At 37.5% G+C, this 23,303-nt stretch overlaps 1 long non-coding RNA gene across 1 annotated transcript; it reads left to right on the forward strand.

Annotated features, from left to right (window-relative positions):
- Positions 1-1,022: 1,022 nt before the first annotated feature.
- LOC145674341 (uncharacterized) lies at positions 1,023-18,561 on the forward strand. Its single transcript, XR_014128897.1, has 4 exons — positions 1,023-1,520; positions 4,347-4,535; positions 13,393-13,460; positions 18,406-18,561. It is a non-coding gene; the product is annotated as an uncharacterized LOC145674341 (long non-coding RNA).
- Positions 18,562-23,303: the final 4,742 nt, after the last annotated feature.

Genomic DNA, 23,303 nt, shown 5'->3' on the forward strand with positions numbered 1-23,303 from the left:
TAAAAATCATCTGAGTCGTTTCTTTTTTAAAAAAAAAAAAAAAAGAATCGTCCCGAAAACAACATCCTTAAAGAAGTTTTCGTGGAAATATAAAACCAAGCAGTGGCGGATCCAGCCAGGGACCAGTTTTTCCGGTGACAAAATAATTTAAGCTACTATTTATATTTTTTGAAGGTTTATAGTAAACTCATGATAAAACTATCATAGTTTGGGTTGTGGTTGGTCCCCAGTATTTACCTTCTAGAACAGCTTCTGCTGGCTGGTCCCCCAGTTTTTACGTTCCACATCCATTATTGCAACTATGATTTTCAACATTATGTAAATTTATCTTATATCGATGAGTGGGAAGAAAAATCGAAAACTCATTTTAGAGAATCTTAAAGAAAAACTGGGGGCGGCTGAAGTTAGCGGGGGCCGGATCCAACCATATTATAGTTCATCACCATATTATATTTCATTTGCAAGCCTACCGTGAAAATTTTAGGGGGCCGGCAAAATTTTAGGGTGGGCAGGCCGCCTAGACCCCCCTGGATACGAACCTGCTATGACCTCCAGGCGAGTGAATAGAGTGTCATCGGGACGAACGGATGAAAAGACAATCAAAAATCCGCTTTGAATGTATTCGCCATGAAACATGTAAACGTATTGAAATTCTGACTTTGATTTTTATAGATTGTATATTGTTTCCTATCCGGCCGTTTTATTTATTAGATGAATAATTTATGCAACTTAAACGTGATAGTTAACATATTGTAACATTTTGTTGTATATTTTGACGTTACCTATTGGCATAATTGGTTCAAAGACAATAAAATTTATTATTATTATTAATTTACAGTAATACGACATTATGCAGAATCTGTGTTTATATAAAAAAAACTTTAAAGCAACGTTCTTCATTACTTTTACTTTCATTACTTTGCTAACAAAATAATAATTCTCGGTAATAGTGACAATTTAATTTATTTTCTTTCTTGAAAATAGACGAGCAAATGTTATTTATACACCGCAGTTCCGTCGTCAACTGGATGAAACTAATTCCTCTGCCATCTGCTGGTAACAAAATGAACACGAGTGGTGTCAAAAATGACTGTAGTGTAATGTAGATGGAGGAGGATTTGCAAGTGTTATTTTCCAAGTAAAAGTTAAGGATTTATTTTACAATACGGCATTTTCAATTTGAATTAGAGTAGTTTGTTTCAAAACATAATACTGTGAAGAATTTAGTCAGGTGTTTGAATCGAAGTGCTTCTTCAGATTTCACGGAACATTTCTTCGCACATGAATAGTATCATTTGGAGGAAAATTTGAACTAAGTATTTGTTCCAGCGAAGTTGAATTTAGTTTTATTGTTTTGAACTATGATTTCGGAAACTGCTGCATCCAGAAAACCAAAAGGAAAGGAAAGGAAATACTGGTTCACAAATATATGTAGGAAAAAGAAGAGATGAAAAAAATAAGGATGAAAATATTTTTTGTGACTTGAACACTGGAAATAATCGAAAGTGAAATTAAGCCAGGTAAGATAGTATAATGCGTCGTTCGCAATTTTCGCTAAGGATTCCTGCGATAACTGTTCTTACATCTAAGTATGTCAACAATTCCTAGTTTTGTCTGTACAGGGTGGTCGCACAGTTCGTCTATTATTATTATTATTATTATTATTCACTTCGCTATTGTCCCTCACAGTGTATAGGTCACATATCCTTAAGCTGGTTGTTTTAAAGCTTTTCGGGCTTCGTGCCAAGTATTTTGTCACTCATATTTTTTCAATATCCATTCTTATTAGTAATTGATGATAGATCTGTGAAAGCGTACAAGAAGATTCATTCAGATTTGAAATCCGAATTGCTTTAGAGTTCCCACTTTTGGATTTGGGATGTAGGACACTCCCATAATAAACATGGTCTCATAGAATTCTTTATTGGTCATGCCTAAGATGTTTTCCGCTTCGTATATTGCTATTGGAAGATAGGGTTAATGAGAAGTTAAACATTTTATCGTATGCACACGCTAGGTGCCAGTGATCTCTTTCTTGTATTTTAGTAAAATTCTTGGGTAGAAATATGCAATTTTAAAGACGATTTATTACGAGCTGAAGTCTTTATTGAAAAGTTAGAAACCCGATTTTGAAATTACAATCGTTTGATTTAAATTTCTATATTCCTAGCAATGATTCAAGCTAGATTACACCCTAAATTGTCCTTCCACTCTCATACAAAACACATTGAATGCCAACGCTCAATACGTTGCCGAGACAAAGGAGATCCACATCATAGGTATTTATCATTGATATAGCTGCACACTCAAGAGTGAGAAAATATTCATTTTTTTTTTTTTTGAGAGAGAGAGTTGCGATAATTTGTGAGATTTCTATTTTATCATTTCCTTTTTTGTTTCTGTGTTAATTAATGCAGTAATCGGTAGGATGTAGGATTCGCGGGTTCTTTCCCCTTTATTTTCTCTTTAATCACTACTACAAGTCCGCCTTAGGAGTTCTAAGCGGCCCAAGGATGGTGCTGTCCTCATTATATCTTCTGTTCGTCTAGAGAGGGATTTTTCAATCCGGAGTTTGCGAACGGAAGTGAAATAAAATAAGTACAATTAGGATAAAGTAGCGAAAAAACTAGAAAGCCTATTTATTTAGAATTTAGAACAATTTAAAAAGCAATTATAATAAAAGAGGAATGAAACAGGCGATAAACTACAGATAGAAATGCAAGAAAGCTACATGTTGAAATATACACTCACGCAATAACCAATAATAATCAATAAGGTTAGTACAAAACAGAAATTAATTATAGGGTCCAAATGCGGATCCAACGGGGGACGAAAGATTGTTCGCGCTTGCCCCCCACCTGTACAGGCACTAGTGATGCAAACGTTCGGTGACAGAAAATTGAGAATCTTCCACCACCCTGCCCACGAGGCCGCTCTGGATCAATCCTCTTGGGGGTCGCGGGCAACATTATGTAATTAAATTGGTGTCGTGATATAAAATAAGCTTAGTCTAGATAATGTTTTCACATTGCCCCCATGCCACGTTACCGGGTCCTGAAGACCGTTGGATCTCGATTGTGAAAAAAACTTAATTTTAGCAGCAACGAGAATAAAAGCAACGCTTATACAGTGTACTTTGTAGACTTTATTATATACCTGTACTTTCCGTTTTTTCCCTTTATAATAGAGTGAATTTGCACGTGTGTACGAGCGCGAGTAAAGAATCCGGGTGTTATTATTTTCAGAATATAGAAAGCTAGAATTTTATATTTACAAATGTGAGGTTATAAGTGTCAAGCCATGGCGGTTCTATATTAGTGATAAAGGAGTAAGTACTTTTGAAAGACGATGTTTACAAATGTAAGGTTACGATGTTACACCATGATATCGCCATTTTTATGCTATATAAAATTTTTCTACTATCCTTATTTCTACGCGTACCCGCCGTCGCTGACGCGCCTACTCCCTACGGACGCTCATCCCCATATTTAGTTAAGTAGCACTCTTAATTTTTGTACAAAAGTTGTAATGGCATTCATCAGGACATATGATATACTCGTGAAGGATCACATCAGTTAGCAGACATATTATCAATCTGTACACACATGTATAGTCATGCGCCAAAGAAATGAGAGACCAGAGTTCCTTAGGCATCGATTTAGAGAAAAGAAAAGTTAAGTATACCGTTTTTTAATGTGACGGACTATTCTCAAATTGCACTGTTTACTATTCCATAATCTGTTGCCGGAGAAGGTTGAGTTTAATATATCCTTTTACCTGCACCGGTTGTTATTTTTGTAGGGCAAGCACTGGCGGGAATCCCATGAGAGGGACATGTTCCCTCCGATCTTAGAACTGGAGGGGACTGCCCTAATCGATTTGATTTTTTTTGGAAGGGGGGGGGGTTGTGATGATTTGTGTCCGATTGCCACAAAGAAAAGTGAGATGAAATTGATGTCCCCCAGAATAAGCCCCAAATCTGCCCGCCTCCCAATGTAGAAACAACTCTGTTCCCCTGATCTTCCACAGCATTGTCTTTCAACTTCATAAATATTTTGAACATCGTTACAAAGAGAAAGTCTTGCCCCCCCAATGTTGAAGACGGATTTGCACCGTGGGGGCAAAAGAATACTTAGTGCCTCTAAGAGCATTATCTGTTTATGTATTTATTTCTTTCGTCATTATGTTTCTGTAATTGGTTTCTGCTCTAATTTTTAATTGGTTTCTGTATGTATATGCTTGCATTGTGCTTCAACATGCAACAGCCAAGGAACACATATTCCGCTTTTCTGTCTAGAACTACCGTTTATTAATGTGTGATGTATTCGTATATAATTTATTTTCAGGTTCTAACTAGTTATATATATAGACTTAAATATACAAAATAAAATCAGTTGCTTCTACCAAATTGGAGGCAGTCCTAAACGATATTTCTGTTTCGTTATTGTCACTGTGATCCTGATGGCCTGGCTACATTGCTTATTAACTTAATGCGTAATACCTGGGCAAGTTGTAGTAGAGAAGAATATCTTGTCGTAAGTGTAACGTTCAATTTCTTTTAAATTGCATTAGTATAGATTAAATTATAGCTGATTTGCTGTTTTAATAGATGGGAGTGTGCTTTTCTCATTTTATACCAGAAGTGATACAAAATCAAAGACTTAGTTGTAAACGCGAACAACGACAAATGGATTCCCTTGGGACTGAATGGTTAGCGATTCTTTCTGATGCGTAGATTGCCTTGATTCCAGATGAAAGAGAATGGTTAAGACGGGTTAAATTCCAAAGTTGGGCGTCCGTTTCTAGCGAAATTTTTAAAATTTACAGGAAATATATGGATAATTTGATCGTTTGTGTGCTTGATAATATATAAGAGTCTCGAAAAATCTGTTTATTTGTTATATATAATCGGTTATAAACATGGGACTATATGGCGAGCGGAGGGAACTACTTGGCGCAAGGTAACCGAACAGTTGAATTATGGGAAAGAAACGAGCATTTATGTTACCAACATGGCGAATGTACAAGGACAATGAACTAGCAGTTTTAACATTTGTGAAGGAATACATCGATAACGAGCAAAATCTTTTAAAAGTTTGTGAAGAGCTCGGATTAATGAACCTAATAACAAATTGCAGAAAGTGTGGAAAGGAGATAACAGTGAAAAAACTTGACGAAAGCGGACGCCCAACTTCGGAATATATGCCGTTAAGACATTTGTTTTGTAGTGTAACACTATCCTAAAAGGTGGGATATTGCATTCTTTAAGAACTGTACGTTGAGGTAGGAATGTTGATCCAAAGTCATTCAAGTATACCGCGTAAACTTGCGTACTATTACTGTACTTGCTGAGAAACATGAATTAAACTTATAGTGCAACGGTTCATACATGGATAAAAATTCTTATTTAATTCGTGGCCCATGTGAAGAAATCTTATTGCAATTTCTTTCTGAAAGAAGTGACAATATTAAAGTAACATCGTGAAAGACCTGCAGACACAGACTTGAGATTCTGTGCACATTTAAAATCGGAATCCATGCTTAACTTCATTGTATGTACTATGTATATACACTTCTTTTTCACTAAATCGGGAGCTTGCACCTTAAACAATCATTTTTCATGTGTGGATTCGTACCTCTTCATGTGAATTCACTTTCTGAGGGCTTAAGCGTTATGCGTATAAATACAGTGTATGTGCGTTTACCATAAAAACTATAGTGCAGAAAGCACTAAGCAACTTGTGCTAAATTATCACTAAAAATTACACGCGATCTCACTGAATTGGTATAGAAGCCCGGAAGTGTAGCTCGCTCGATGTTGCGTGCGCAGGGAATAGGCACGTTAGTGACGGTGGGTATACACATAAATAAGAACAGCGCGAAGTCATTATGTGGCGTTAAAACTTATTACTTTACGTTTTGGATTATGTATTACGTTATTATGGACGTCAGAGATAATATACCAATATGATTTTTTTATTATTATTATTTATATACCTACATTTGTCTAAAATGGGTAATTTGCATTAAGCCCCGCCACGATAACTGAATATTTGCAAAATTTACCGGGAAGGATTGGCGAGTGGTTTTGTAGTGTGTAGTAGAATTTAAAGAAAGGTGGAAATTAGTGTATAGTTATAGATACTGGTGATAGTCAAGAATGATCTATTTTGCTATGGCTGACGTTACCGCGAAAGGTTACCCCCTTGTGGAGGGAGTATATTGAAAATATGGCTTTTGCTGTGACTTAAAAGTGTTTACCTTTGTGCAGTTATATACTAACAACAAAGAAAATCTGGTGACTGTGGGAAAGTTATGTATTATTGAAGGTAAGTCCTCGATGTCGAAGGTGTAGGGAAGATAAACGAAGTTAGGGTTTCAAGTGTTATGCAAGATTCAAAGGTGTGCGTTCGTATTGAGAGAGGTCAGTAACAGAGGTATCGTTTTTTGAGCGTGCTCGATTGTCAAAGGAATAGATGCTTTTATTTTACTCCATAAGGAAGACATGGTGAAGTGAAGTGCTAACTAAAGGGAGTGTACAGAGTGACAATGGAAGTATCGGAATACTGTGCGACACTCAGGGCATGTGTTTTTATGGCGTGTGATGATTTTCTCCTTACTGTCGTTCATACATATACTCAGCGTCGCTGACATATGTAGTTCTTACGGACGCACCCCCTGGCTACTACTGCTGCTTTCCTGCCCTGGCTGTTAAATAACGTTCGTGCTTTGTAGTAGCCACCTAACACAAGGTAGTTTGTGTTGTATATAGCCTTCCTTAAGTCAGTTTTCATCCAGTAATGCACCACCTACCTTAAGGAACACGATCTAATGTAGTAAGAGTGCATTTCGTGCTAAAATAAGATGTCAAGATTTAAGTGTGTCCCCCTAAAGTACCATGAAGAAAACATAACTCTCTGTAACCTACCAGCCAAGACTGCCTTCGGCAGGTCATTTGTAATTTTTGATCCGTTATTTCTGTTCATTGGCTGGCGGGATTATCGGAGTAAATACACCGTACTACGGTATTATAGAAATGCACTTTTATATGCGTTGATATTGGGTGTGAATTTTGTATTTAAATATGAGGATATATTAGCAGTACCAACGAAGGATATATTAGCAGTATCATAGCGAAGGTGTGCGTATTTCGTTGTAGATCTCGTGTAATGAAATATTGACGAAATCAAATCGGTGAAAAATAGATAACCACTGTGTGTATATGAGGGACACAAGATATCTCAGTAGTAGCATTTACTTTTGTTTCGAGGGGTTCTTTGTTCTGGCTTAGGTCATATGAGTTCGTGATGCACAGTATTGTGTCCCTTTGTTTTCTCGAATTTCTTTCTCTTTGTTTCTTTAATAATAATTCTCTCGCATTTATCATCAGGATTTCTTAGCGTATATGGGCCAGTAGTTACGTGTCTTTTTGGGATTGAATTAATTTTACTGTATTTCTCTTGCGTATTCCGTTTGGTTGTTAAATCTATAGTTCTAATAGAATGGATGCCTAAATTTCTTAAAAAAAAAAAAAAAAAAAAAAAAAAAAACGAGCAAAAATTTTGTGAATAGGAAGAAAAGGAAAGAAAAAGTCTCATCAAGAGTCGTGGTCGACCCTGTATTAAGTATGTTCGTTGCATAGTGGATGAGCAAGCTAGGACTTTAGGAAATGTCCGGAGAGATGTGACTAGAACAGTCGTGTTCTTTGATGTCATAGTATGATTTTTCCATTCTTAGAAAACACAAGTGGTGTACAAAACAGACCAGTGTAAACAGTCTAGTCGTAGCAAGCAAAAAATCCCATAACCGAGTTGATGGTCTTTTAGTTACTTTCGTGACGGTACTAGTTTACTTCCAATACTTGTAAGCACTTACAGTATGAGAAGTTGAAGCTTCTAAATCAATAAATCCTTTTTCTTTGTAATAATCAGACATCACCCAAATGATAGGAACAACCAAACCTTCCATTAGTACAAACTATCTGCCAAGTGTTTTTATGTCCAAAACTTCTGTTTTCCTTTTGTTAATGGAAATCATATATCACATTGACAAAAATGGAATACAATTCTAACGCTGATTTAATTTTGACATTTTTTAAAAATCTCTTCTGAGATGAAAGCACAGAAATTGGTTTGGAGCATGAGGTTGATTGATATTTAATATACTAGTGTAAGATCAGTTGTAGAAGCTGTGTGGAGTGATTGGGAGTTGTGAAGTTGGAAAGAGTAAGGTCCTTATTTACTTTGAATAATTACATGTATTAAGACAACAAAAACTTCTGGCAATGTATGTCGAATTGATTAACCGAAAATAGAATATTTATGAACGTGATTCTATTTTGTTCCCGGGCAAGATATTTTTCTTTAAATAGTTACTAGTTACAATGTGTATGAGAATCTAGGATTTTGAACTTCCATTGATTTTTTTTTTCTTTCTTCATAAGCAAGTTTGATAATGAAAGCTCGAGGGTAGCCAAATATTATACTCTTTGCGTTGCAGAGTAACCCATTCACCTTGTTTGGTTATTAGGATAGGTAAGTAAATGAAACGTGTGAATTATTTTTGTGTATGTGTGTAAGGAGCGAAAACCTGCGTTTTTAACCATCTGCTTAATTTACCCTGAGCTATGTGGCTTAGTGCAAGTGTTTTTCTTTTTAAGACTTCAATAAGTACCAAATGACGCACAGATGAATGCTTTGGTAAAAGTATTTCTGGTCCCGTAGTCCGTAATAAGGGCCCATAAATTGATTGATTTCATGTTATTGCAACTAAGTTGATCAAAAGTGTTGAAGATTGGTAGGTATACACATAGACGAGGATAGCATAAAATCAATTACTTTACGTCTTACATTATGTATTTCCGCGTTATTATCGACATTATAGGTAAGAACCCAATATGTTTTTGTTGTTTATACGCCTACAGTAGTGTTCTAAAATAGTTTCGTTGAGCCTCACCGCGATAACTTAATATTTGCAAAACTTCCAAAGAAGAATTGGTGAGTGATTTTTGTAGAGTTTGGTGGAATAAGAAAAGGGAATAAATTAGTGTGTATTTATGAATATTGGTAATAGTAAACAAGGATCTGTTTTGCTATGGCGGACGTTCCGGTGGAAGATTACCCCATTGTGGAATAAGATACTGAGAAAATGGCAGTTGCTTTAATTTAACACTGTTTAGGTTTGTGCAGATAAATAAATAAATAAAAAAGATAAAATTTTGCGAAAGATACGTGTTGATGAATTTAAGGACGTGATGTCAAAAGTGTAGGAAGTATGCAAAGATAAGGAAAAAAAGTTACCTTTTTAAATGTGATGCATGGATCAATGGTGTGAAATCTTATTGAGAAAAAGCAGAAACAAACGGAACACTTTTCGACCGTACTCGATTGTCAGTGGAAAACGTGCTGTTATTTCACTCCATAAGGAGAACATAGTGAAGTGAAATGCTATGAAAATGAAGTGTACAAAGTGATCATGGAAGACCTGCAACGCTGTGCCATGCACAGGGCGTGTGTTTTTATGGCGTATGATGTGTTTCTGTACTACCTTCGTTTATGCGTATACCCACCGTCACTGACGCGTCTGCTTCCTGCTGAGACACCCTCTCTGGATACACTTGGGCCCCAGTGTTGCGCTCTTGTCTTGACTCTGTTATATAACATTTGTGGTTTTTAGTGGTCACCAAGCACAAGTTGTTTCGTATTGTATGTTCAGCACTCCTTAACTCAATCTTCACCCACTAATGCCTCACTTACGTTGAGATACATTTCCAAAGATGGTAACCGCAGATTTTATGCTTAAATAAGATAATATCTCGTGAATGTAAGTGTGTCCCCCTAAAATTGTATTAGTACCATGAACGAAACGTAGCTTACCATAACCTATCAGCAAAGACTGCCTTTGGCAGGTGATTTGTAATTTTTGATCCGTTGCTTCTGTTCATTGGCTGGCGGATCCTAATAAATAGATACCTCCTTACCTTCCCATCTCTCCAACCACAACCTATTATATGTACAGACAACACCATAATACAGCATTGTGTAAATATACTTTAAGGGGGATACTTTGGGGCCGAGCCCCCTGTCAAATTCATATCCCTGGGACATCCAAAATTAAAAAGCAAATTGCTATCTAATTGAGCCAGACCAGAACGCAGGAGGGGTCCTTCAGCAGCAGCGAGATGGTGCGTCCGTAGTGAGCAGACGCGTCAACGAAACTAGGTATACTCCTAGTGGAAAAGCACTTCATATGCCATAAGATCGCATGTTTTGCGTGTGGTACATCTTTTTGACACTAATATTAACACATTGTCCATTTTCTTCACATGCCACTTCATCATGTCATTCTTGTGGAGTAGTACGTGGTACAGAGCACACATTGTGTATCGTATTCTACATAAACAAGTAGAGGTAAGAGTCTTTATTTGTTATCCCTCTAACCTCTACTTATTTATGTTCGTGGCTGTAGAATCTTATTGTAAAATCAAATAATATGCTTATTTCCTGAATTTGGCAGATATATGTTCCCATAAAATGGGATGTCATCCAAACTTTCGCTCCATTTTACTACATTTGCTTCAGATGCAATTCCCCTCTTGTTAATTTTCGCTCTGCATTTTTGTATTTCCTTCCATTGCTGCGAAACTTAGGATGGTATCCCATTTTATGGGGCATACTGCGTTGGCAAGAACCATGGTTTTTATTGGAAAAAACAAACAAAAAAAAAGTTTTTTTTTTTGGTTTAACCCAGGTTTTTTTGGTTTAAATAATTTGCTCTATGTATTTATATCACATATGGAAAAAAATAAGCTTGGTTCGTCTTGGTGTTAGTATACAATAACGGGGTTATGTTGGAAGGGATCACAAGCTTAAAGCGGAATCCAAACCGCTTCTGGGCTTACATGCAAGGGAAATTGTCCTCCATTTGAACTCGAAACCGGGACTAATTGGCCACAAATGCGATACTTCTGCCGACTCACTCACGAAGGACTCTGATAAAAATGCGTTGAATAATCTTTACATATTTGTTAATATAATAATCAAGAATCATTAGGACTGGACGAAAAGATAAACAAATGCACAACTGGAATCATTATACAGAATTACATATGGATAATTTCAAAGTACTACGGAGTACAGAAGAACTAATTTAATGCAAGTCAGTTCACTACGACTTTTATTGGTCCAAGTTAAAGAAATATAACGACTTACTTTGCATATCAGTAAGAAAAGTGAATAAAGATACGAATTATTTGAGTCCACTTTGGACGTTCATCAAGATTTTACGAATAGTTACACTTTTACTAACATTTTTCGTTTTTTGGTTTAAACCAGTTGTTTTTTTTTTTTGAGAAAAAAAACAGCTGGTTTAAACCAGCCAACCCAGGGGTCATATATCTGTAAAATTCACGAAAGAAACATGTTACTTGAGCGTAACTGGAGCGTAAAGTCAAATAATTATACAATCGACGTTTAATCCCACAAAACGCACTTTTGCACAACTCACTGCGTTAAAGCTTGAGCGTAGGCTGTGTTGACTTAAGTTTACAGGTTCTTCTGCAATTCCTCTTACTGTACAAATTGAGAGTATTTCCCCGAGTAGATGTCAGTACCTATAACTTGCATGAAAAAAAAAAAAAAAAAAAACTTTACTGTTTGTAGTTTCAACAATCGTATTTATAGGCGACCTCTCATTCCTCGGCACAAATATACTTCTAGGTGGGTACAGAAGTTACGCCTGTCAATACAGCCTTTAGTGCAAATTGAGAATAGATCGCCAGAGCAAAAAAATAATGTTTCTCTCACTTCTGTGAGTAAATGATACCCTAAGACGCTCTGGGATGTAATTTTGATTTTCGGCACATGTGCACATAATTTCATATAGTTTGATCATATACGTGCAAACTGATGTGCCATGTAAACGATTAGTTTTTAAAAGAAATGCACAAAACAGTGAACAGAGTATGTAGGCTAGATTTGAGTTTATGTGGTTTTCATATTAACATGTCTTTCAGTAGCAAGGCTATATGGCACATTCACCTGCAGGTAACGTAGGATCCAAACGACTTGAGTTCCCGCTGGGAATCGAACCCGAGTCTCCCGTGCCAAAGGCACGTAAGGTAGGTTAGGGTAGTTTGGCGTAGAGTAGGTTGGGTTATTAGAGGAGCGTAGGGGGGTAGATTAGATTAGGTAGGTTATTAGAATGAGTAAGGGTAGAGTAGGTTACATTTGGTTAGGCATGTATGTTGTATTTTCAAGTATCTTAATGTGCTTTTGCGGGTGTTCCTGTAGCACTTGTAACATTTTCACACTAGTAACGCTGGGGGCGCGGTGGCTCATTGGTAGAGCGTTCACCTCCGGTGCATGGGGTCCCTGGTTCCATCCAAGCTCGCGCCGTGTGGAATTTGTAGTAGATGATCACCGTGCTCGTGTTTTTTTCGGGGTTCCCCGTTTCCTCCCACTTTCTTCATTCCACCTTTCACTCTTTTCTCATTATCACCGTCTCCTTTAGCCTGACCGGCATAACCATGGGACGTTAAAGATTTCATTTTTTTTTTTTTTTTAATTAGCAACGCTACACTTGAAAACACCAAATACACCTTCCGTAGACTGTCCAGAAATATTGCGCTAGCGAAAAATATCTAATGCAGACTTCTTTTATGGTTACTTACACATTTCAACCGTCCTATAGCAATTGCCATGGTCTGGGACTAGTAACCTTATATTTGAAGACATGAAATACAGGTTCAATACACTCTGCTGAAATACTCCGTCGGCAAAAATTAATACGCAATACAGTTCTCTTTCATATGCGGTCACTTATTTCACCGTAAGAATTCTTTTCTATAACGACCCATTCTTAATCTGCACATAGCGTTGTAAGTTGTATGCATAAAATAAAAAGAGCAGCTGTCAATGTGATTGTAATTCTACTTCTGCTCAAGGGTAGCCAAAAATAAGTCACTGGCGCTCTCGCCTTTGGTGCGAGCGGTCCCGGGTTCAATTCCCGGTGGGGACACTCGGTTGAAAAAGTATAGCAGCTTTTTCTGGCCAGCCATCTTGAGTGAGGTTTTTTATTTTTCATTCACACGAGGCAAATGCCGGGATGATACCTAACATACAGGTCCTAGGCTGCTTCCTTCCTTCCCTTTCATTGGATAGTGTGCTTGCAGAGGGACATTATCCCTTATATACGTGAGGGCTAAACAGCCTTAGATGCCGACAGCCAAGAAATCTAATTCCTAATCCTAATCCTAAAGATAAGGAAGAAAAGAAAGAGAAAGAATGAGTTTGTACCGATGTAGTTTACCCAAACTGTTATATAAACACAGTGACATTTATTAATCTCTTTTTTCTTTGTTTTTTCCCCTTTTTTTCTTTTTTTTTTCTTCAGGAAACTGTAATACCTCAGTTAATTTGGAAACCCATTCATAAACCTTGTTGGTGGTGCACAGTTGTCAGGTCAGCATTATTTTTATATAGTACATGTAAGTAAATGAAACGTGTGATTTATTTTTGTGTATCACACACTTTACCTCTTGGATTATGTATTTGTACGTTAATTATTAGGGACGTTAGGGATATAGTCCCAATATGTTTTCGTTACTTTATGTCTACATCGGTGTTCTCAAATGGTTAAGTTGCATTGAACTCCGCCGCAATAACGGAATATTTGCGAAGCTTACCAAGAAGAATTGGCGATTCGTTGTTGTAGTGTGTGGTAGAATTAAAAGAGGGTAGAAATTAGTATAAAAATAAAAATGATAAAAAAATGTAACACAAAATAATTTGGCTACATAGTATCAATTTGTACTTTGATAGAAATGGGCTCCCCAGTTCATGAATCGAAAGTATATAAGTTCTGAATATACATATCCGTATTGGGTATACTCTTCTCTAGTTAGTTTACTTTTACATATGGTAGACGAAGCCAATATACAAGAAAGATTTCTGAAAGGTCCCGGAACTCGAGAAGAAATGCAATCAACCACACTGGAGGAATGTCGCTACTTTTTTCGTAGTATAGAAATGTGCACGTAAAGTACCACGTTCAATCCAAGTGAAATTACACACAAAAAAATGACAGAGTGATGAGGGCAACACCGAGTTCGAATCTTCCTCTTGGGGGCGGCTGCTCCATTAATTTAATTTGGATGATTTAGCACCAAAAAGATTGTAAAATCAGACGCAGCTAATAGCTCAATTAGTGGAGCAACTGTAGTACAAGAATGAGATCCGGATTCATTTCCCAGTTAGGACATACACTATGTGATCAAAAGTATCCGGACAGACCCAAAAACATACGTTTTTCATATTAGTTGCATTGTGCTGCCATTTACTGCCACATACTCATTATCAGCGGCCTCAGTAGTCATCAGACGTCTTGAGAAAGCAGAATGGGGCGCTCCGCGGAACTCACGGACTTCGAACGTAGTCAGGTGATTGCGTGTCACTTGTGTCAGAAGACTGTACTCGAGATTTCCACACTCCTAAACATCCCTTGGTCCACTGTGTCTGATGTGATAGCGAAGTGGAAACGTGAAGGGACACGTACAACACAAAAACGTACATGCCGACCTCGTCTGTTGACTGACAGAGACCGCCAACAGTTGAAGAGGGTCGTGAAGTGTAATAGGCAGACATCTATCCAGACCATCACACAGGAATTCCAAACTGCATCAGGATCCACTCCAAGTACTGTGACAGTTAGGCGTGAGATCAGAAAACTTGGATTTCATGGTCGAGCGGCTGCTCATAAGCCACACATCACGCAGGTAAATGCCAAACGACGCCTACCTTGGTGTAAGGAGCGTACACATTGGACGATTGAACAGTGGAAAAACGTTGTGTGGAGTGACGAATCACGGTACACAATGTGGCGATCCGATGGCAGGGTGTGGGTATAGCGAATACTCGGTGAACGTCATCTGTCAGCGTGTGCAGTGCCAACAGTAAAATTCGGAGGTGGTGGTATGGTGTGGTCGTGTTTTTCTTGTCGGGGGCTTGTACCCCTTGTTGTTTTGCGTGGCACTCTCTCAGCGCAGGCCTACATTGATGTTTTAAGCACCTTCTTGCTTCCCACTGTTGAAGAGCAATTGGGGGATGGCGATTGCATCTTTCAACACGATCGAGCACCTGTTCATACTGCACGGCATGTGGCAGAGTGGTTACACGACCATAAGATCCTTGTAATGGACTGGCCTGCACAGAGTCCTGACTTGGATCTTATAGAACACCTTTGAGATGTTTTGGAACGCCGACTTTGTGCTAGGCCTTACCGACCTACATCGATACCTCACCTCAGTTCAGCATTCCGTGAAGAATGGGCTGCCATTCCCCAAGAATCCTTCCAGCACCTGATTGAAAGTATTCCTGCGAGAGTGGAAGCTGTCATCAAGGCTAAGGGTGGGCCAACACCATATTGAATTCCAACAGTACCGATGGAGGGCGCCACGAACTTGTAAGTTATTTTCATCCAGGTGTCCGGATACTTTTGATGACATAGTGTACGTGACTTTCGTAAGATTTTATTCTATACAGGGAAGGAGAGAAGGAAGAGGGGAAAGGTATTTTTTTTTTCTGTTTTAAACATTTTTTTAATACGTTGCAATGATTCTTGCTCTACTTTATATTGGTAATGTTATTTTTATAGAATATTATTTGTAGACTTTGTAATAGGAGGTTGCGATTGATATAAGTATTTGCAAGATCGGAAGTTAGTGCTTTCCCAAATATGACATACTCTGTATTTTATAATCTCCTACGGGATTTCGAAAATATGTAACTCCGGGAACAAACTTAACGAGAAGACTAAAGTATGTTAGTGAGAAGGGTGAATATCTAGGTTTTCTTCATGCACTGCATGCTAGTAGTTACGATTTGTTCGGTAGGAGGCAGCGATGGATTTATGTAGTAATACAGAAGAGAATTGTAGTACAAAAATGTACAAAAAGCTTCCTCCGCACCGTCGCTGAACACAGTCAGTTTTAACAGGGAGCGTCGTTTCTGAACCGATCTTAGAGAGGTAGAATTTGAAGCGTCTGTAACTGTTGTGATTTACAGGAAGGTCTTTTCAGGACTCTCTTGGAGGAAGATTCTTGTACCAAACAGTGGACTACAAGCGAACAAATCAGTGAAAATCTGGTATAGGAATTTTAAAAACTTAGTTTTTTTCTGTGCCAGAAAACGAATAGGCAAGCCAAGGCCATCTCCTTAGATTGCGACGCGTAGAAGAATCATTTACCAAGAGTCCTCAAAAAATGTTTGTAAGTCACGCCGCTTACATGCGCTTCTCAAGTTCTCACTCTTTAAGATCACATCCGTTACGAGCACGGCTTTAGAGCATCGTTGGCTTCTGGTTGTCTCCACCTCATATAAAGGGTAAAGGGAAAAAAAGAAGGAATGTCACAAAACTGTATTTTCGAGAAAACGACATTTTAATATTGAAAACCGGGTACAAAATGAATATGGCTAGTCAAATCTTTTGCCCCTTTCCTTGGACATTTCTACATCTACGCATGCATGACATATGCAGTCAAACAGTACCAAGAATCATCAATAGGTAGGAGAAAACACCCGTTAAAGCATACACATGGACATTCCTTGTTTTTTCCCCTTACCCTTGATCTCGCAGATTTCGATGAAGTAGAAACTCTTGACAACTCTTTGTCATACTTTTCGTGGAAACATTCGAAATTCCAACACGGTCAATCGGTTCGCACAATTGTCATACTAGTGTCAGAGACTGAAACTACACAAGTGTTTAAACGGAACGGGTCCTGGGGTCTCAGTAAACTCTGCATAGATATCACATTCTTTTTGATGTCCGTAATCGGTATCGAGTTCTGGTTTTTGTACTCGGTAGAACAAGTAAAAGTTAGCATTTAGCGTTCTGGGTTCAAAATCGCTGAAATCCCGGGTTCAAGTCCTAGGATCGTCTATTTGTTTCGCGAACCATACATTATAAATCAGTGTTACTGGCGAAAAGGCAATTGTCCATCAGTTATCACTTATCCGACTAAATTTATCAAATTCCCTCTAAACACATTATTAAATAATATTGAACAACGTTATTAAATTAATAACGTACTGAATAATATTTCAAAATTCTCATACATTTCACACGATGCGTGGATGGTATTGGGACGCAGATTATTGAAACATATTCTGTAGTTGGTAACCCTGCTGCCTAGAGATGGTTGGGTGTTAGTTTTATCTGTGGCCACGACCCACTCACCGCTCTGTTGACCTATAATACAATTATAAGCCGGGATTCCGAATAAATAGAATTCACTTTTCTTATCTACTCACTATTAAACCCGTTGCATTTCAACTAAGAAACTATAGTCACAAAACACACTAGTCGCACTATATTTCACTTTTCAGATTGTACTTGTCACTCCGAACTCAAAATTTGAAACTGTCTAACTCTGGGTTGTCGTCCGTATTTATACTACGTGTCCTCGGTGCGTAGATCATATTCGAAAACTCTCGAAAAAACTTGAATCTTCCAAACAAGCGATCAGGCAGCAGAATTTTTCCGGAACAAGCTCTAGTTCTGCTATTCGCTACGAGATGGAACTGTACACTATGACTAACCAAGCAATTCTTCTGCTGACCACAATATGGCGCTTGCGTCACAGTATGTTGATATTATGAGCTAGCTCGGTCTTGGCCCTTGGTACTTAGTGTAGTAGAGAAGTCGGTATCGTCCTTATGTTAAAAAGTTTGGAGATCCCCGATGTAGATGAAATGTATTCGTAGCATGCTTAATTGATTGCAGAAAACCCCTTCTCGCTATCTATTACCATTTTTGTTCTGTAGTGATAATATGATTGATTTCTACCACTTCCGGCTTTATCACTTCTACCAATGCACACAGTTCCGTACTTTGGATCCTCTACATCCTAGTCAAAATAGATGCTAGTCCATTAAGTAGTACTTGAGATTTTTTGTCTCCGAGATGGACATACACACGAATACACGGATAGATAGGGTCAGTATATAAAGGAGGTTTGGTAAAACTCTTTAAAAAGGCTTGAATTTTACTTGCGATGACTCATAATCAAATTCATTAAACACTATAATGTAGCTGGGAGTGGGAAATTCTCTGTGAAGAAGTTTCAACCTTATACAAATGTCGTTTTGTCCAAGTAATCTATCATTGTAATATTCTTGTAGCTACCATTTCTCTAAACATTGTAATCCCCTCCAAAGTTGCACATTGAGATGCTGTTGTCTCGATCAATCCTTCTTTTATTATTTGTATTTGTTATTGCTCTTTTAAAGCGTTAAATATGCAGTGTATTGCTCATTCTTGTCCATTTAAGTATTGTTCCTTCAATTAAAATCTGGTATTTATTTTAAATTCGCTTTGTTGTCACCCAACTTGAATATTATTTTTCAGGGTAAGAGTGTCCATTTTGGTTCAAATGGAAAAAGTTTTGAAAATAAGACGAAGCAAACACTAGTAGAAAAGTCCAGTAAGACATCTAGAAAGACGCGTTCAGAAACCCACTGCTTGCTGCTTGGAACTTCAAAGAAGGCTTTCGATCCCAGCCAAGCTATCTACAAGGAAATCAAAAGCTGAGTCCAAGGTATTTTTTTTTTCTTAAGGTTTGAACTATGGTAAATGGCCTAATAAAAGCACGATAATAACTAGAGATCTGAATTTTTCCAATAAAAATAAATCCGAAAATTCAGCATTGGGAATGGTAAATAAAATCTTAATTATGTTGTATAGAGTATAGACTAAAGAAGATTGGAGGTAAGTGCAAATAAAACAATCACGTAAAAACTTTCATGTAAACGCGAATGAAAGGCATGTTAAGATAATTATTTCACGTTAAACTCTTCTAGAAAGAAGTAGTAAATTACTCATCACGCGTTCGAATCGCAACGACCGTCTGTTAGATGTATTATTAGAATAAAAAAATGATGTGTAATTTATAGGTGAAAAAGAAGTTCCAAAGGCTTATTTCTTATTTTAATAATACTAATCCTGATGAAAATTGCTGTTGTAGTTCAGATCACGTGGAGTAATTTACTTCCTGTTTTTATTTATTTATTTATTTATAGAAGAAAGAAGCTGAAATAATAGTTTATATAGATGAATTAAGATTAAATATTAAATTTGAGAGCTCTTTTCAAAAAGAGCTGGTTTATTAATCTTCCATAGGCACGAACTGAGTGGGTCTTGTTTTGGTTCTAAAACGTACAACAACATGGAATATCTATACAGAAATTAAAGAAAAATTTAGAAAATCTTTGTAATTAACAGTACTCCAGCATATTTTGTACACTAAAAATTAACGCCAATTTTATTTTTACGTTAAGAATTGAGTTTGACGATTTTCAACTTTCTGGTGTAGGAAGGCTCTTAAAAGATGAAATGAAATCTTTTAGTTTTACGTTCCGTGATTCTGTCCTATAGGCTAAAGGAGACTGTAGTAATAAGAATGAAGAATGAATGAAATGTTGGAATGAAGAAGGTGAGAGAAAACAAAAGAACCCATGCAAATGGCATTTGTCCACCACAAAGCCTGCTTGGCGCGTATGCCGTATGAAGTGTTTCTCCACTATCCTTGTTTATCTTTATACCCTCCGTCGCTGACACCTCTGCTATCTACGGACGCTTCCATTACTACCCCCTGCTATGCTCCTTTCTGAATCAGTTTCATAGCACTCGTGCTTTGTAGTGGGCACCTAGCAATTAGTTTATTGGTGTTTTTACCTTGGTTCTTGTTTTATACCCAGCCCTCTTTAAGTCGATCTGCACCAAGTAGTGCAACACCTACCTTAAGAAACATTTTCTAAGATAGTAAGAATGCATTTCGTGCTAGCAGAGGATAAATTTTGTGAATGTAAGTGTGCCCGCCTAAAATAGGGTAGTGCCATAATTAACGCAACTTACCCTAACCTATCAGCCATGACTGGCAATGCCTTCGGCACGCGATTTGTAATTTTTCGTCTTATAAACTCCTCATTACCAATAAGTGGACATGTGACAACATTTCCATTTTATGGGGAGGAGGAAGGTGCAATTTCTATATTTTTTTCGACACATTCAAATAGACGTTATAGACGTTCTTTCTTGTTTGTGATTCCATTTCGGAAAACGGCTTACCCATTTGAGATATACTTAGTTTTTACCTTAAGATTTTCATGTCACATTGATTAAGAGGAGGGAACCGAAGGTCTCAGAGTTCGTATCCCAGTCCGTTCATGCACATTTTCACTCTGTGTAACATTGAATTCGCATCTATAGAGGAATTGGTGTGTTAAGAATGAGGTTTTCCTCCATTCGTTATGAAACTAAAAAGTTTGGTGATAAATGAATGAGAGAAAGAAAAAAAAATAAATAAATAAAAAAAATAAAATAAATAAATCGCAGATTAAATTTGTATGAAGTTGCTGCAGATTTAGTTTTAGTAAGCTATTGTATCGAAATAGTAAATGTGCTTAGGTTAGGTTGTTTCATTCTACTCTAATTTTCATATTTGATGTTTCAGATTGCCTTGACTCTTTTCCAGATTGGCTTCATCGATGTCTTTTTTTTTATCTCTTAAAAAAAAGTCAATGATTGTATTCGTTCAGTATAGTACATTTACGTAACTTTATTTTGTGTTAAAACGCATGGAGATGTTCTGACAAGCTAGAAAACGTCTAGTCATCCTCCTTAACGTGCCTTAAATGCTATTTGATTCTAGTGACTATTCCTTTTTGTCATACCTATGTAGAATTCTTTGCAATGCACATTGTACGTTGTTAACTTCTGATGATGATACGCGATTAGAAAAGTAATATTTACAATGGCCAAAATGGTGTTGAAATTCGGTTTTCGATTTCGAAAGTTTTAATACAATTATTGAAATTATCACTTTTAATGTGGACGTTTTAGACCTGATTGTTCTTTGTTTGTTCTTGTTTGAAGCAGTTTTTTGTTTGTTTAATTAATCTATCTAAACTAAAACCTCTTTCTTTCGAAAATTTATGATGCTTTCACATTGCTTGTTTACTTTCTCTTTTTTCGAAACTGTTCTCAACACAGTAAAGAAAAAGTGTTTTCAAACACTGGCTTTGGTCATATAAGAATCTGACCATTTTTGACGTTTCAGATGAAATGGCAACACCGTTATGATTCGATCGTCATTGGTCTGGGAGACAAATGATGTGCATAGTATGTTCCTGAACAGTGTAGCGATCGTGTTGACATATTCACATTCTCGTATTACAGTGTGTGTGGTCTGTTGAAGTGAGGTGCGTGTATCATATCGCCGTAGACATTGCTTACTCCTGCAGAACAGCGTCTTACCATCATCAAGTTTCAGGTGGCACGAGGCTTAAATGTATGTCAGGTCACAAAGAACTACGTGACGCGTGCGGTGACATTGCTGTCCCTTATGAGACGGATGCGAAATAGACTGCAGCACTTGAGGCGAGGTGCCAGTCGGCAGACAAAGAACATGGTGGAGCCATGTTCCAACGACGACAAATCAACATCGTGTGTAGTGAACTGGCTAATGAGCTAAATATTTCATCTGCGTCAGTTTACCACATGCTAACAGACGATCTCGTCATGTGTATGATTGCAGCTAGATAGGTAGCACATGTCCTGATGAACGTAAAAAATGGAGAACGATGGGAATATACACGTTTACATTTTGAACATTCTGCGCAGCATTGTTGATTTTCTTCACCGCACTATTGGACTTGACGGAACACATGGGAGATCATGCGAACCAGAATTGAAAAGGCAGTCCAGTGAATGGCGGCACTCGGCGTACCCACGAACTTTAAACGTCAAACAAGAGCCAACAAACGTTAAGGTCATGATGGTAATATCTTAGAACCCGAAGGCATTATCATCCCACATCAAATAGCGCCAGGAGTTACCGTATATTTAAGTACTATGCCTCGTACCTGAGTCACCATTTTCTGCTATCATTACAACGCAAATGGCCATATCTCCTGCAATCTGGAGCAATTCTGCGTTATGACAATGCCAGATACACAGCCCACGTTGTACAGATGCTCTTAGAATGGTCAGGAGGTAGTGGTCCCTATGATATTGGTTTGTTGCCAAAAATTAAAGAACGACTTTGGGGACAATTTTTCCATATTTCCAGCATTGTCCGTGCCATAGGGAGATCCCTCCATTCCCTCTCACAAACAGGGGCTTTCAGTGATTTACATCTGCCATGTATCTGGAAACATGTCCACCAGGTAGGCGGGGACTACATCGAGGTAGTGTAAGATGTTCACATGCGAGTAATACATTTCCTTTTTATTTCCCAGATATGTTTTCACTTCAGTCTAAATTACCCTCGTAATTACATGCGTTAGGTTTTTCTAAATATGGACGTTAGAGGTTTGTTGCCTTTGTAACTTTTGAGGTCAAGGAAATACTACTTTTTGATTCGCGTTCTGAAGTAGATTTTAGGTTTTAATGATTGTTGTTGGAATCATTAAGAAGCTCTCACAGCATTTTAAGTTACTGGAAAGCGTGGTGTTTTAGTTGTGTAAGTCATATTTAACTTGTTAAAGTATTGATTTGAGTGTACTATATATGTTACAACATAGCTATTTATGTATTATTTGGCTTATTATTCATGGAGTTGTTTAGGTGACTTTTTACATATTAGTGTGCACCGAACATTCAACTTTCAGGTTGTCGCAGCTGGCGCGATTAATAAAGTCAATGTGAAGAAATAGAAAGTGTCTTTAGGTAAAATTATACGCTGGACAAGTTTTATTTTCTAGTAGTGACGCTAAGTACTAAATAACCAATTTTGTTTTGAAAGCTCCATAGACCCACTCTCAACTTGCATATTTTTATGAGAGTCTTATCCAGTATTAAAAGAAAGAGACATGGATTGTTATATGCTTTATGTAGACATGGTCTTAATTTAACGCTGCTTAGAATGGGAGAAGGGAGAAAAATTCAGTAACTCTGGAGTTGTAATTTACTTCAGAAAATTGACTGTAAGATAGGAAAGTGGCTTAAAGTCTGCTGTCATCTTCCAATTAGTCTCCTTATACAGTGACACATATGCTTGTAGAATGGGCCAATATTTTGTTTGAACAACCCTCATAATAGTGAGCAGTGTTTCTCCAGGCACACTTTCGGGGAGGACTTTGCCCTCACATATAAAGTTGAAAAAACACCTCCATTTGTTTTCCGGATTTAAGATGAATTTGATAGCTCTCTTGACGAGCACGTCCTTTAGGAGATAATGTTCTAGTGCAGCTTTGTTCCATTTTGAATGCTTCTCACCCGGATTAAATTTCTGGAAGAAAGCGTGA

Source organism: Thermobia domestica, chromosome 17 (assembly GCF_964235325.1).
Source record: "Thermobia domestica chromosome 17, izTheDome1.hap1.1, whole genome shotgun sequence".
Taxonomy (NCBI): Eukaryota; Metazoa; Arthropoda; class Insecta; order Zygentoma; family Lepismatidae; genus Thermobia; species Thermobia domestica.